Raw genomic sequence first — 15,459 nt, 5'->3', positions numbered from 1 at the left:
TCTGAAATTGCAGACAAGGTTTTGGTTTAACAATTCATCCAAAGCAGCTTTAACTATGTACACTACCTTGGTTTTGCATTTAAACATCAGGCAAGATTATATCCTCAAGTGCTATCAACTGAGCCAAGCTGACAATCAAAACAGCCAGTATTTATGCTGGGATAGGTTCCATAGCCACTTACACTCTACAAGAATTTGCATGCCAAATGGAATACTGTAGCAAAATGGTTATGTTACTGGACCAATAATCCAAAGGCTTTGACTAATGATCCAGTGATATAAATCCCATTATAGCTACTGAGGGATTTAAATTCAATTAATCAAATAAAAATAAAAGCAAAATTCAGAGCTTTTTAGACCTTGTCAGACCTGCTGAGTTTCTCCAGCATTTTCTGTTTTTATTATTAATTAAATAAAAATCTGGAATAAGAAACTAGCATCAGTAATGGGGACCATGAAATACCAGATTGTTCTAGGAACCCAGCTGATTTACCAATGTGCTTTAGGGTAGGAAATCTGCCATCCATAACCAGTCTGGCCAACTGCAGTGAGTTAGGCTATCCTAAGGAGGTGAATTGCATAGGTGGTGGCATAGCGGCATTGTCACTGGACTAGTATTCCAGAGACCCAGGGTAATGCTCCAGGGGCCTGGATTCAAATCACACCATGGCAGATGGTGAAATCTGAATTTAATAAAAATCTGGAATTAGAAGTCTAAAACCCATCTGGTTCACTAATGCCCTCTGGGGAAGGAAATCTGCTGTCCTCACCTGGTCTGGCCTACATGTGACTCCAGACCCGCAGCAATGTGGTTGACTCTTAAATGCCCTCTGAACAAGGGCAATTAGGGATGGGCAATAAATGCTGGCCTTGGCAGCGATGCCCACAACTCATGAATGAATATAAAAAAAGTTCACCCCAGATCTGGTGTAAAGATGTTAGAACCATAGAAAAGTTACAGCACAGAAGAAGGCCATTCGGCCCATCTTGTCCATGCCAGCCCGAGGACACCCAGGTGCCCTTTCTAATCCCACCTTCCTGCACCCGGCCCATAGCCCTGCAGCTTACAGCACTTTAGGTGCAGATCCAGGTACTTTTTAAAAGAGTTTAGAGTTTCTGCCTCTACCACCAACTTGGGCAGCAAATTCCAGACACCCACTACCTTCTGCATAAAAAAGTTCTTCCTCATGTCTCCCCTACACCTTCTGCCACTTATCTTGAACCTATGTCCCCTGGTTCTAGAATTCTCCACCAAGGGAAACCAATGGTTATCATATGTTAACCAGTATGGCCCATCACTAGATATAACAAAGTATTAGTTTGACCCCAGACACTTATGTGACTCTGAACTGGCCTAGCCAGCCATCTAGTTTTACTCAAGCAGGTGGCTCACCACCATCTTCCCAAGGATGATGAATACTAATGGGCAATAAAAACTCATGAATGAGTACAAAAAAAAATTCAGCTTTCTGTGCAGTCAGAACGAAATACAAGCAGATCAATAATAAATGAAATGATAAAAGAAAAATACCCCAGATGCAGGAAATCTTAAATAAAATCAGAAAATGCTGGAAAGGCTCAGCAGGTCTGGCGGCATCTGTAGAGAAAGAAACAGTCAACGTTTCGAGTCCGTATGACTCTTCTTCAGAGTAATGAGTTTATTAAGAAAAGCATTGAATCATTCAGTCGACAAGACAAGAAGAAAAAGCAGATATCAAAGGAATCAAGAGAAATGGAGCTAACGGGCAGGTAAGCAGAACTGAAGTTTATATCAGATCTAGTCGAATGGTGGAGCAGGTTCAAAGGGTTGAATGGTTTAATTAGGTTCTTATGATCCTATATTCCAAACCCATTATTTGAGCTAAGAGCATTTTTCAACGGTCTGTTTTTGAGTGTTTTGTGGGCATCCGACTGGATTAATGAGACATGTACTGCAACTAAAAGTGTTTAAATTAACCTTTTGAGATCAGCACACCTATTTCTTTTCATAAAAGCCATTCAATTCAGCGCAAGCATTTTACTCCAGGAAATCTGAAGTTCACCCAAGCGTGCCAGCGATCTTTATGTGCGGCAATTTATTCTGAGGGCCCGCAGAACATATCATTTTCAGAAAATTGGCTATCATCTGCGAAAACGCTGGAGCTCGTTTCAGGTAATGAATTCGGAGGGTTTCCCATGCTTGATAGCTACATCAGACTGCTGCTGCTCACAGATAATGGAGGATCTGCACTAAAGTGGAATTGCAGCAAAGAATTTAATGCCTCATTCTCTATCTTCCTCTGCTCCCATTACTGTATGATAATTAGGTGCCATTATTCCACAAAATTTGAAGTCATATTTGGGGGCGCAACACTTACTAACCTCAACAACCTCTATCGAATCTTTTCTCAGCCTTCCCTGCTCCAGTGGAAATAGTTCCATTAGCTCAAGTCTTTCTGCACAACCAACGACCCCCAATCCTGGCATCATTTTGATGAAACTGAACCATATGATTTCTATAGCTTTAATGTGCCTTAAGATTGGGGAGCCCAAAATTGTGCACGGTGCTTTTTCTGTAGCCTGACTGATGTTGAGTAGTTGAGGCCACAGAAAAGGAAAGTTATGGATGAGGAATCTCGCTCTTAGCTATTTCAGCATCATTCACGAAGTGCTTGTGTCGGCATTTTCCCTTCCTGTAGGTAAGACTTTACACTTCCCTGCACTAAATGTTATCTGTCATTGTTCAGCCCACTCACAGCTTTTACTTAGTTCATTAGCTTCGACTCCACTGCTGAGTTAGAGAACAAAATGTGGTCCCAATGCTGAGCCATGGGGTTCTTCTCCTACTTGCTACCTCCTGGTCACCTCACCAACCCTCCCCTACACCCTGGCATCATTCCTCCAATCAATATTCATTGTTATCTACCCTTTAATCAGCTTACCCATACCAATGTTGTAATCCTTCCTATTTTGTTATTTATTGTTAATTTGTGCAGATATATATTCAGTCCTCTCCTGTTCACTGATCATTGCACAAGGTTTAGCATTATTCGCAACCCCTCAGACAGTGAAGCAATCCGTGTCCGTATGCAGCAAGATTTGGGCAATAATCAGGCTTGGGCTGATAAGTGACAAGTAACATTCACGCCACACAAGTGCCAGACAATTACCGTCACCAACAAGAGAGAATCTAGCAATTTCCCCTTGTTCCCCTTGACATTCAATGGCATTACCATCAATGAATCCTCCACTATCAACATCCTGAGGGCTTACCATTGACCAGAAACTGAACTGGACCAGCCATATAAATACTGTGGCTACAAGAGCAGCACAGAGGCTGGGAATTCTGTGGAGAGTAACTCACCTGACTCCCCAAAGCCTGTCCACCATCTACAAGGCACAAGTCCGGAGTGTGATGGAATACTCCCCACTTGCCTGGATGAGTGTGGCTCCAACAGCACTCAAGAAGCTCAACACCATCCAGGGCAAAGCAGCTCATTTAATTGGCACCCCATTCAACACCCTCAACATTTACTCCCTCTACCACCGACACGCTGTGTGTACCATCTACAACGTACATAGCAGCAACTCACCAAGGCTCCTTCGAAAGCACCTTCCAAACCCACGACCTTTACCACCTAGAAGGACAAGGGCAGCAGATACATGGGAACATCACTAACTGCAAGTTCCCCTCCAAGCCACACACCATCTTGACTTGTAACTGTATCACCATTCCTTCACCGTTACTGGGTCAAAATCCTGGAACTCCCTCCCTAACAGCACTGTGGGTGTACCTACACCACATGGACTGTAGCAGTTCAAAAAGGCAGCTCATCACCACCTTCTCAAGGGCAATTAAGAATGGGCATTAAAGGCTGGTCTAGCCAGCGACATCCACATCCCATGAAAGTATAAAAAAAATTTTTAAATGTAAGATAAACATTTTATTATGAACAGTACTCCCATTACCATGGTGACAGTTGGTCTGATGGAATACTAACACTGGATTCCAAATATCTAAGTATTTCATCCTGAAGCTCAGCAGCACTGACATGACTGGCTAGGAGGAGTTTGCTACCGATTGTTCAAAATGATGACAACTTGCCCATCAAGCTGCATCACGTTTTGATGATGAGGCAGAGCAGTGACAAAGAGGGAAAGAAAAGGAAAAAAATCCTGCAGTCCGGATCCCAATACCTCACGGGCCATCGTGAACACCTGCCCACAGATCTGAGGATGGGGAATTGACTTGTTCAAATTGCATGAAGACCCATGCGGCCCTTTGTAGGCATCATCCTCAAATCAGGGCACAGCTGACGACAACCTGAGTATTTATACTTGATACCGCTTAGTGTAATGGGGTTTGAAGCTCTGAGCCTCAGGGATATTGTTCCCTAGAGTGGTTAGTAATGCCACACATCTGGCTTTGAACAGATGGTCTGTTTTATCAGCAAGTTCCTGGAATTTTCCAAAATGTAAATCAGACCAAGGTGTGAACAGATATTAGGAGAATGTCCGTTTATCTCTGCAATTTAATAACGTGCTAAGAAAATTGTGGAAGTTGTTTGAAATTGAGAGAGCTTTAAGAGTAAGAATTTTAGTGGGCCATTAAACTATATTTTGAAAATGCTGGAAAACACTTTGTGTCTTCGAATTACAAGGGTTATAATGAACTTTTTTTATTTCTTTCTAAATGAATATAAAAGAAACTGAAGGCAGCTTCTTTAATGGAGGCTTCTTCTTACAATTGCTATATGTGCTGCTCATTGTGCAGTCGAACAAAACTGGCTTCTGCTGCATCACATGACATCACATCACTTCCTGTATGACATAACTATTTACATAGTCATATATTCAAATAAGTGTATTTTACCTATTAGCAAGCTCACTATCACAACAGCAATGAGGAAATATTAGAAGTCGAGCTACTTTCTGGTCATTTTCCTCTCTTACATTTGTTCTGTTTTAGACTCGACAAAAGGCGCCAATTCTAGAAGAAATTTCATACTGATATAAAGTTGATGGTTGGAGACTTTTCCCTGTTGTATGGCTACACCTTCCCCTCACCGCTATTCCATGCAGGCTCTGGAAATACGAGTGGCAAGAAGTTGAATGCAGTGCTGTAGAAGGATTTACAGTCGACACAAAACCCGACAGGTGTCACAACGTGAATGCTCCTTCCTTGGCCCCCATAGTTGCAGATCTGATAATCTTATTTAGCCTGTGACACTTTCAGCTACTTGGTTCAGTGGAGCCCTTTCACGTTCTGCCTTAGAATGAAAGGCTTCTCAATCCAGCCAAACACAGGTGAGTTAATGAGAAGGACAAGGCCCTAAAGCAATTGTTCAAGAACTTGGAAAACAATTCTTCAAAACACAGCATGTGGCATTAATCATTGTCATTTTGTACATTCTTTTAAGAAAGAACACTTCATCTAAATGCATTGTCTTCTGTAATGTGTGGGCTCACTAATATAGTATTGATTTTTAGCTTTACTTATTCTATGTGTAACAATGGCAACCAACTTTAATTTTCTTGATATTTGCAATTCAGGAAAAGGTGTTTGGAATGTTGATTTAAATTGGTAACAGCTTTTGAATTAAACCAATAATTAACTTTAGGCTCTAATTACCTTCCCTAACACTGTCCTACTTTATCTTGGGTAACCATGCAGAGTGTCTGGCCGATTTTAACCCACCCCTCCTGTGGAAACCAGACATGAAGGTGTGAACACTGCAATGGTGATTTACACACTGCCTTCCCACGGGTTGGGATTTTAAGCTGTTGGCCTCCCGGCAATTACCCCACCGTCAAGTAGAAAGGTGTTATTGGTGGCTCCAAGGGTAACAGCAGGACTGTCAAAGCAGGGCCAATGCTGCTACACCAGGAGTGGAGCCATGTTAAAGAGCCCTGAAATATGGCAAAAATTGTCCCAAAAAACACTTTCCACCAGGTAAATAATCCTGAAGCTGAAATGCAGGGAGAGGAGTTATTACAAGGTTCAGCATTAGAAGCTATGGCCTCGTTTTCTACTGTCTTCATAGTTGCATTTCCCTCTATAGATAAGAGCTGAAACAATCTCAAGGCTGTGGAAGTTCTCACTAAGTGTTGTACATTTTATATTTCCCAGAGCAATGCAGAGATGACGTTAGCTTCTAAGTGTGCAACAGGTTTATTTAAAGCATTTTAAAATATTGGTGCAACCACAAAATGTCTGCCATCATGCTTATAGCTCAGCTTCTACTTCTTTCTGTGGTGTCTGCTTACTTTGCTTTGAGTCCATACTCAAGATTAAACCAATAAAGCACAGGGCACATTGGTCAGTTACCAGGGGCAGAATTTTACCCTTGACCTGCGGGCGTGCGTGAAATAAAGCACATTGACGAGGATCCCGAAATCGACGCGCACTCTCGCAGTATTTCACTGGGCAGGCGCACAGTGAAACTCTTTCGAGTTATCAACAGTCACAGATTGCAACTCTTTCGAGTACAATCACAGTTCTTGGTTTCCGGGAGTGGGACATGAACTCACGACCCTCTGATTCAAAGGCGAGGGTGCTATGAACTGAGCCACAGCTGACACCTCCAGGCGCACAGTGAAGACGGAGGCTCGCCCGCCATTAATTAATGGCCAGTTAAAGCCCTTGAGAGACCAATTGACTCCGAGTTTACGGAGCCCGTGCAATTTTCAGGCCATCGCATGGGAAAAACGGGCAGGCAGGCCACAATTTGCAAAACCTCATCCACGGGCGGGATAAGAGGGTTCACAAGGTGAATAATGAGTAGTTTTGGATATCACTTGCTGCTGCTTGCTTCTGTGAACAGGGCAGCTTCATTTTACTTCAGAGCTGCATCCGGAGCATTTAGAGGCTTCATTTCAGGACTCATTGTTGTCTTCCAGGCCCCCGGAGGATTCACACCGCGTGGGGCCTTCCAGGTATCAGACAGCCTTCCCTCACCCTGGTAATGAGGATTGTGGTCTCCACTGGAGGCATCTTCTCTGAGAAAGAGAGGGCCAGAAGAGGGAAGAGGCCACATGTCCCTATTCAGCCTCCAGGGCAGCGACCTGTGGGAGGAGAGGCGCAGGCACAAGGGGCACAGGGCCAGCAGGTAGTCCAAGGTGGAAGGGGCTGCAGAAGATGCCACTATCCTGCTGCCAGGGTTTACAGATGCAACTACCTCAATTTGCCTGAGGTGCAATGCCAAAGGAGGCTCCGTCTCTCAAGGGAAACAGTGACCTCCATCTGTCAGATGATTGGGCCTGAGATCAGCTCCGACTGTGTGGGTGGACACCCCATGCCAGTGGCTCTGAAGGTCATAGCAACCCTAAACTTCTATGCCTCTGAGTCTTTCCAGGGGTCAGTGGGGAATCTGTGTGGAGTCTCCCAATCAGTTGTCTGCAGTTGTGTCAAACTGGTGACAGAAGCTCTGTTCAGGCGGGTATTGACTTTCATTCATTACCGTACGGACGAGGCCAGCCAGGCTGAGCGAGCCAGAGGCTTTGCAGCGATTGCTAGCTTCCCCCGTGTCCAGGGTGCTATAGACTGTACACATGTGACCATCAAGGCGCTAGTGGGTGAGCCCGGTGCCTTCGTCAACAGGAAGGGCTTCCACTCCATGAACGTGCAGATAGTGTGTGACCACAGGATGCTGATTCTACAAGTCTGTGCAAGGTACCCAGGCAGCTCCCACGACGCCTACATCCTCAGACACTCCCAGGTGCCGGGGCTCTTCAGTGCTCCAGCCCGGCTGGATGGATGGCTGCTGGGTGACAAGAGCTATCCCTTGAAAAGGTGGCTCATGACGCCTCTCCACCATCCAAGAACAGAGGTCGATCAGCGGTACAATAGGAGCCACGCCTCCATAAGGGTGGTGGTAGAGAGATGCGCTTCCAAAGCTTGGACTGTTTAGGGGGCGCACTGCAATACCCCCCAGAGTGGGTGTCACTGATAGTGGTTGCAGCTGCACTCTCCACAATCTGGCACTGGCAAAGGGGGGACCGACTGGAGGAAGAGGATCTTGACGCAGCTGCACAGGCCACAGATGCTGAGTGCAGTAGTGAGTCCGAGGACCAGCACGGTGAGGAGAACACTGAGGGCATAGACACTGACCTGGGTAACCTCCAGGGAGGCAGGGGCACCCAGGAAGCTTTGATCCAACGCTCCTTCAGCTACCTGACCAAATAGGAACCATCACCACCACATGCCAGGGCTGCAGGCTCCACACTCGATCCCTGACAGGACCAGTTCCTTGGTCAACAACATAAACTTTATTGCAGTGGCACATAGTGTAAGGGGTCACACGTCCAGCATAACATCATGGCTTACCCTGCACCTACAGAACAAATGAAGCATCCAGAGGCCAGTTGCAAACAAACTTCTGAGTGACAAACAAAGCAGAAATTAACATTTACCAGTGTTTTTACGTTACACCATTAAAAATACTGAAAAATGGGGGAAACAAACATCACCCATGATCAGGCCATGTTGTGCTTAAGGTGCTTTAAGTTTTCACTTGCGGGTGCTCTGTCAAGGTGCTCCCACCTCGCTGGCACCAGCATTGGAGGCAGCTGCTGACTCTGCTGTCCTGTTGGCCTCGATGACCTTGGCAGGTGTCCTCTGGCCCCTGGAGCCTGTGCTGGCCCCGCCTAGGAGGGAGCAGCCAGTGCCACAGTTGGCATCTCCCCAGTCGCGGCAGCCTCGTCAGATGCCATGGTCACTGGCAGAGGGACGGAGGAGCTGCTGCCATCATCCAGAGAGAAGCCCACAGAGATGACAAGCAGCTTGTGCACTGTCAGGTCGCTCTGGACCTCCCTGCTCACCATTGATGGACGGGCACCGAGCTGGGATACTGGGTGCCTCATCCATCTCCCACACTGACAGTGACCACCTGAGGTCGTTGCCGGTGTGAGGGCTGCAGGTCCGAGAGCATCCCCAGGGACCCCTGATTGAGTCCCTGGAGCAGCCTCTGCATGAGAGTCGCCGCTCTCTCCATGGAGGAGGCATTGTGCTCGGCCATGAGGGTCAATGCAATGTTTATGCTCCGTATGGACTACTCCGCAATGGACACCATAGCAAGCATTCCCTACTGATCTCCGCCAGATCCTCCCGCACACCCTGCTGGACTTCCAGCATCAGCTGCCTAAGGGACGATTCCAGAGGCTCATCATCAGCCACCGACTGAGCATTGTCCTGGTCTCCAGCAGTCCTCCCACTGCCGGTGCCCCGGGCACTCTCTGCTCTGCCTGCACCTCAAGCGAGTGTGAAGTGCCCTCACCAATGTGCACCGAGACACTAGACTGCGATCTTATGCCCATGGAGGTGCTGGTATCTGTGCTGGTGCCTGCTTGACAGGGAGGGTGTGACACGGGTCCGTGGTGAACATGCTGGTCCTCAGGGGTCAGGGGTGGGTCTCCAGGCTCCTCATAACGAGCTGCTGGTGAGCCTGAAAGGGAGAAGAAGGACATGTCATTAGTTTAAGTCATGACACTGTTACTGTGCAAGCCTGGCACCCTGATGAGACAGAGATATGCATCAGAGTGCCCTCATCTTTCCATTATCAATGGGGATTCCAGGTTCCAGGCTCACATCAATATACAGACTACACTGCAATGGTTTCAAGAAGTCAGTCTCACCTCAGTGCACTGCACTCTTACCTTCCTCTGGCTCCCCAACCTCACCACGGCCGCTTGACTGAGGTGCATGGTGCCTCTCCAGCTCCAGGGTCTCCTGCTCATATCTACTGAGATTGAGGAGGCGTGGGGTTCCCCACCAGTCCACAACCTCTCAGCATTGTCATGGGATGTTTTCTCCTGAAAGGACAGAAGAGCATTGATTAGTCCGCTCTCTACCTGCAGCACCATTGCAGCCTGGACAATCCCACTTGAGGAAAACCTCGCAGGGCTCAGCCGATTCGTGACCCTGGAGATGCAAGCAGCCAGGGCTCACCCCCTTGGCCAGATCCTTCCTGACTGACATTTGCCACTCACACTCTAACACCTCTGAGGTCCACAGGGGGATGGGCAGCTCTTACCTGTTCTGCAAAGTGACCCATGCCAACATGGTACTCACCCTTCCCGATCGCAGGAGATCGTTGAAGCGCTTCTGGGACTGGACCCATATGTGCCTCACCACATCATGGCTGCTGACCCTGGGTGCCACCTCCTCCCAGGCCTTTTCGGTGAGGTACGGGGTGGGGGTGCTGCCTCCTCCTTTCCCTGGGGGCAAGTGTTTCTCTCCTAGCCCCCATCTCCTCCAGGAGGGCACCGAGGCACTCGTCTGAAAAACATGGTGCTGACTGCCCCGCCAACCTGTCCTCCTGCCTGCCGTGCCCGCCCACTGCGGCATCCATGCACACGGTTTCTGCATCCTTCTGTGGCAACCTACCAGGGGCTGCCAAGGCCGTATTTGTATCAGCCAATGGATTCGGAGGACATTAATCCCCTGCCCCCGCCCCCGCCCCCGCCCGCCACTTCACGCTCATTGAAAGACCGCGTCTCACGTTGGGCAGGCCAAAGGTCAGCTTCTTGACCACCCCCGTCCACCCCGGCCGAGCCCGCACGCCAAGGGTAAAATTCTGCCCCAGATTAAGATAATCAAACACAGAACTATTAAACAATTGAACACTACACTAACCATCAGCATGTGAAACACGATTCCCATTGAAACAACAGCAACTTATGTTTATACAGTGGATTTAAAATAATAAAACAGCCCAAAGGACTTTCAAAGGAGCATTATGAAACAAAGCATCACACCCAGCCACATGATGAGATATTAGGTCAGATGACCAAAAGCTAGGTCAACAAAGTAGGTTTTAAGGAGCGTCTTAAAGGAGAAAAGAGAGGTAGAGAGACGGAGAAGTGTAGGGAGGGAATCCTAGAGCTTAGGACCTCAGCAACTGAACGCCTAGCCACCAATGGAGGAGAGATTAAAATTGGGGATGTAATTTAAGAAGCCGGAATTAGAGGAGTGCAGAAAGGAATGTTTGCAAATAATTTAAAAGAAAGAAGTTATAATTATCATTAGCATCAAATGCAAAACAATTTGCCTCAGATTGCAGACTGAAACATTGAAATTGAAATTCAATCAGTTCATCATTTGTGCTTTGTATAATCTACCTGGTGTAATAAGCCTGTAAGAGATATCAGCATGGCATCACTAGAAGGACAACTGTCTCATGTGATCCAGTCTAGTTTCACTTTGCTATGAGCAGAGCACACAGGAAACAGCTCTGATGTCTTCAAAGCTTTTCTTCACCGTCACGATGCTGCGTTTTCGACACTCTCCGATGCTGCAACTTAGTTGCAGTGTGAACAAATTGTCAAGCGTCTTCTCAGGCCATGTAGCACAATCTAAGGCTATTTACCATGTCGTACCTGTACTTAATTTTACTGCCACCTGTCTTACCATCCTGTCATGGTATTATAATGATATAATACCTCGGGCTTATTTACTGTGCAAGACACATGGTACCAATCACTCATAAGGCATTGGTGCCTTGTGTCTTATACAGTAAATAAGCCCAAGATATTATATTATTATAATAACACGACAGAACCCTCGTCATTCGAATGGCATGCCTCATAGACTTCGCCATGGCAATATTGAATGATAAATGGGATGAGTTCTTTCAGGCAGCAACAGAAGAATAGTCGCTGATTGAGGAGCTCAGGTTACAGTTGGGTAACACTTGGATACTTTTCACTATTCGGTCATTTTTGGGAATCACCATTAATTTGTGGCTCATGATGTGAAACTAAAACTGGCAGTTGTAACAATTCAGGGCAGCTTGCAGTACAGCACATTGCTATGTGGTCTACTGAACCTAGTCTTGCACATCTCATCACTGCACTCAACTGTTACAAGCCACACCCACCCACATTGTAAAAAAAGTACTGGGACTTTCTTTAAAAAGGCTTCATCAGACAGAGAAACAGTTTCCACTTGTGGGAGAGACTAAAATCAAGGGCTAAAAATATACTTAACTAATAAATCAAATAGAGAATGCATGAGAAACCCTGCATGGTTAGAACTCACTACCACAAGGAGTAACTGAGGCAATTAGTATGGATGCATTTAAGGGGCAGCTAGATAAACTCTTGAGGGAGAAAGGAGTAGAAGGTTATGCTGATGGAGTTAAATGAGAGCGGGAGGAGGGAGCCGATGGGGCCAAATGGCCTGTTTATGTGCTGCGCATTCTCCGTCATTTCTGTTCCATATAAAATCATTGGCATTAAAAGCTGAGACTGAGGGAGCTCGGTGGTGCTGCAGCTTACTACACTGCCCTTTCACTGCGGAGGCCTGGGATCAGGTCCAACCATACCAATAGGGTGCAAGTCTGTTGGCTAAAAAGAGAAGATGCATATGAAAGCTATCTGAAATTGTTCCTATTGGGCACCATTACACTACAGTCCACAATCTGGAATTCACCAAATCAAAATTGCACTAGTGTTAAGGGGAGTGTATTTATTGTCCATCTCTAACTGCCCTTGAGAAGGTGGTGGGCAGCCTTTTTGAACAGCTGCAGTCCATATAGTTTAAGCACACCTCCAGTGTTTGAAATTAATACCTTAGATCTATGCCTATACGTTGACCCGGCAAAAACGACAACCCCAGATTTTTGGCACTAAGAATCATGTTTAGGCCCATACTCACTGTATAAGTCAACCCCCCCCATTTTCTGCTAAGACATACTCGCATTAGGAGTCGTCCTCAATTTTTCACCTCTAAAATACATGTTTTACTTTACCTTATAAGTCGGTACATGGGATCAAGCAGGTGATATGGGCCGTGTTGCCAAGAAGATGCGCGGGAGTTTAAGACTCATTCACACAGAGCAGACCGTGCATAGTGAATGACAAACAGAAATGGGTCTTCTGGCAAAAAGAATGAAGCACGAAGCCAGTTTTAAGCCAAAAGTTGTAACATTTGCTAACTCGTGCAGGTTGTGGTATATTGTAGAGCTGCCCTCTCTGTTCTGTAGGGGAGGTGTAAATAAATTTAGTTCAGTAATGACTGCCTGCAGTTGAACATCTTCCTCAGAGCAAGACACAACAATTTTCACAGGATTCAGCAGCCACTTAATGGATCCTTAAGTATTCCCATTAAAAGTGATATAACTTCACTGTGACCTGTGAGTCTATCCCACAGCTACCAAAATTGTATTTTTGACCCTGTTAATCACATTTTGGTTTAATGTTTGCAAGTTTCCTTTAAATTCTATCTTTGTTTTTGCAGTTTTGCTTTGAGGGGCTGCCTTTTACTTTGTCCCTAATTTTGTTAATTTAGTTTAGTTTAGTTAATTTAGTTTACTTGGTTGACTCAAAAGGAGTTACAAACACCAATGGCCAACAGCTGTTTTCATGCCATTTTCCACATTGTCCCCAAGGAGGCTTAATGGTCCTTTTGGGAATCAAGGTCAGGAGCTACTCACTGTTTTCCATGCTTGGTTTTGGAATCACCCATTTTGAGATGAATTCAAAGCAATATGGTTAATAGTATGTTTATGTTTAATTAAAGCATAATGAAATACATATTATTATTATGACAATGCCGAGGTGTAGAACTATTGACATCCAGACGCAATGCTGAGCATTACTCAACAAGGATTCCAGAATTTCTTTTACTTTAAACATTCAAATAAATGCTGACTTTACCAGCGACCCCCACATCCCATGAACGAATAAAAAAGTGTCACTCTCTGGCCATTTTTCTCTTTACAGGCACTGATTGCCCTGTTGCATCTTTCCAGCATTCTCTGTTTTTTTATCCTCCAGCTTTTAAAAAAAATCTTCTCATGAATGAGAACAAAAATACCTGGAAAAACTCAGCAGGTCTGGCAGCATCTGCGGAGAGGAACACAGTTAATGTTTCGAGTCCGAATGTTGAACAGGTTCTGTTGAAGGGTCATTCGGACTCGAAACGTTAACTGTGTTCCTCTCCGCAGATGCTGCCAGACCTGCTGAGTTTTTCCAGGTATTTTTGTTTTTGTTTTGGATTTCCAGCATCCGCAGTTTTTTTGCTTTTATTCTCATGAATGAGGCCTTGTTTTCCAAAACAACATTGGGCTGAATTTTCCGGCTGACGCGCGGGTGGTGGAGCCCGTACATCAGCGCTTAAAATATCGCGCGAGCATCCCGACATCAGTGCGCGGCATCGCAATGTTTAGGTCGGCGGGCGCACTATACAGCGCGACGCACACCCGCCATTAATTAAAGGCCTCGTTAAGGCCATTAAGCCACCAATTGACTAAGATTTTGAGGGGCCCGTGCAAACTTCGGCTCGGCGCACGGGCCCAACGGGCAGGCGGGTAAGTGATTTTTTAACAAACCTCATCCAGTGGCAGGATGAGGTTTGATTTCAGATTTTAAAAAGTTTAATAAAGTTTTTGTGTACTTTATTAACACGTCCCATCTCGTGTGACATTTTCACATGAGGGGGACATGTTAATGATTTTTTTATTGTTCTATTTTTAATCTTTCACAGCCTTTCAGCGATCTCCCTGAGACACCACTTAGCCTCAGGGAGATGTGCGCTCTTTCGTACGCATGCGTGAAACAGCGCACTCTCGCAGTTGGGGAATCCCTCCCCCCCCACCCCCCACCCCGCACAGGAAGCGCAGGCCTTAATTGGCCCACCCACTCAAAATGGCGGTGGGCCCATTTCGGCGCTGGCGATCAGCTGCCCGCCCACCGCCAAGCCGGTCAGGCCCGCCCACCCATCAAGGGCAAAATTCAGCCCATTTTGTTGCCTTAAAGTAAAAGCACGTCACTGAGATAAAACAGTGTCACCAGAGACCAGTATTTAATCACGTTGGCCTGGTAACTGGCTGCAAAATGTAACTGATATTTTTTGATGGTGGCATTTTCAAACATCCCCTCAGATCAATCATTGGCACACAGTGCTGAGGGTACAAACAAGACTGATACTTTGAAGATTTCTTGGATGAGTGATGAGTCATTTAGATTTGTGTTCCATCCAGAATTCTGCAAAGGTCAACCTGATGCCTGTCCCAGTCATGCTGCCTTTCCAGGCTTCAATACCTCACACACTGCCTGCAAACCTCTGTTGTGTCCTCCTTCTCCTAAAGATAGAGACACCTTTTGAAACAATGTTCAACAGGTGCTGGAAACCCGCAGGTAGTTCACCCAAGGTAGCTATTCATTAGAACAGGGGATTGAGTGGAACAGGCAAAGCTTGGGCTGACAAGTGGCAAGTAACATTCGCGTCACACAAGTGCCAGGCAATGACCATCCCCAACAAGAGAAAACCTAACCATCACCTTTGACATTTAATGGCAGTACCATCACTGAATCTGCCACAATCAACACCCTGGCAATTACCATTGACCAGAAACTGAACTAGACCAGCCATATAAATAGTGTGGCTACAAGAGCAGGTCAGCAGCTAGGAATCCTGCAGCAATTAACTCACCTCCTGACTCCCATAAGCCTGTCCACCATCTACAAAGCATAAGTGTT

The sequence above is a fragment of the Cetorhinus maximus genome, chromosome 25 (assembly GCF_964194155.1).
Source record: "Cetorhinus maximus chromosome 25, sCetMax3.hap1.1, whole genome shotgun sequence".
In the NCBI taxonomy this organism is placed as follows: Eukaryota; Metazoa; Chordata; class Chondrichthyes; order Lamniformes; family Cetorhinidae; genus Cetorhinus; species Cetorhinus maximus.
This window is presented reverse-complemented; position numbering follows the sequence as displayed.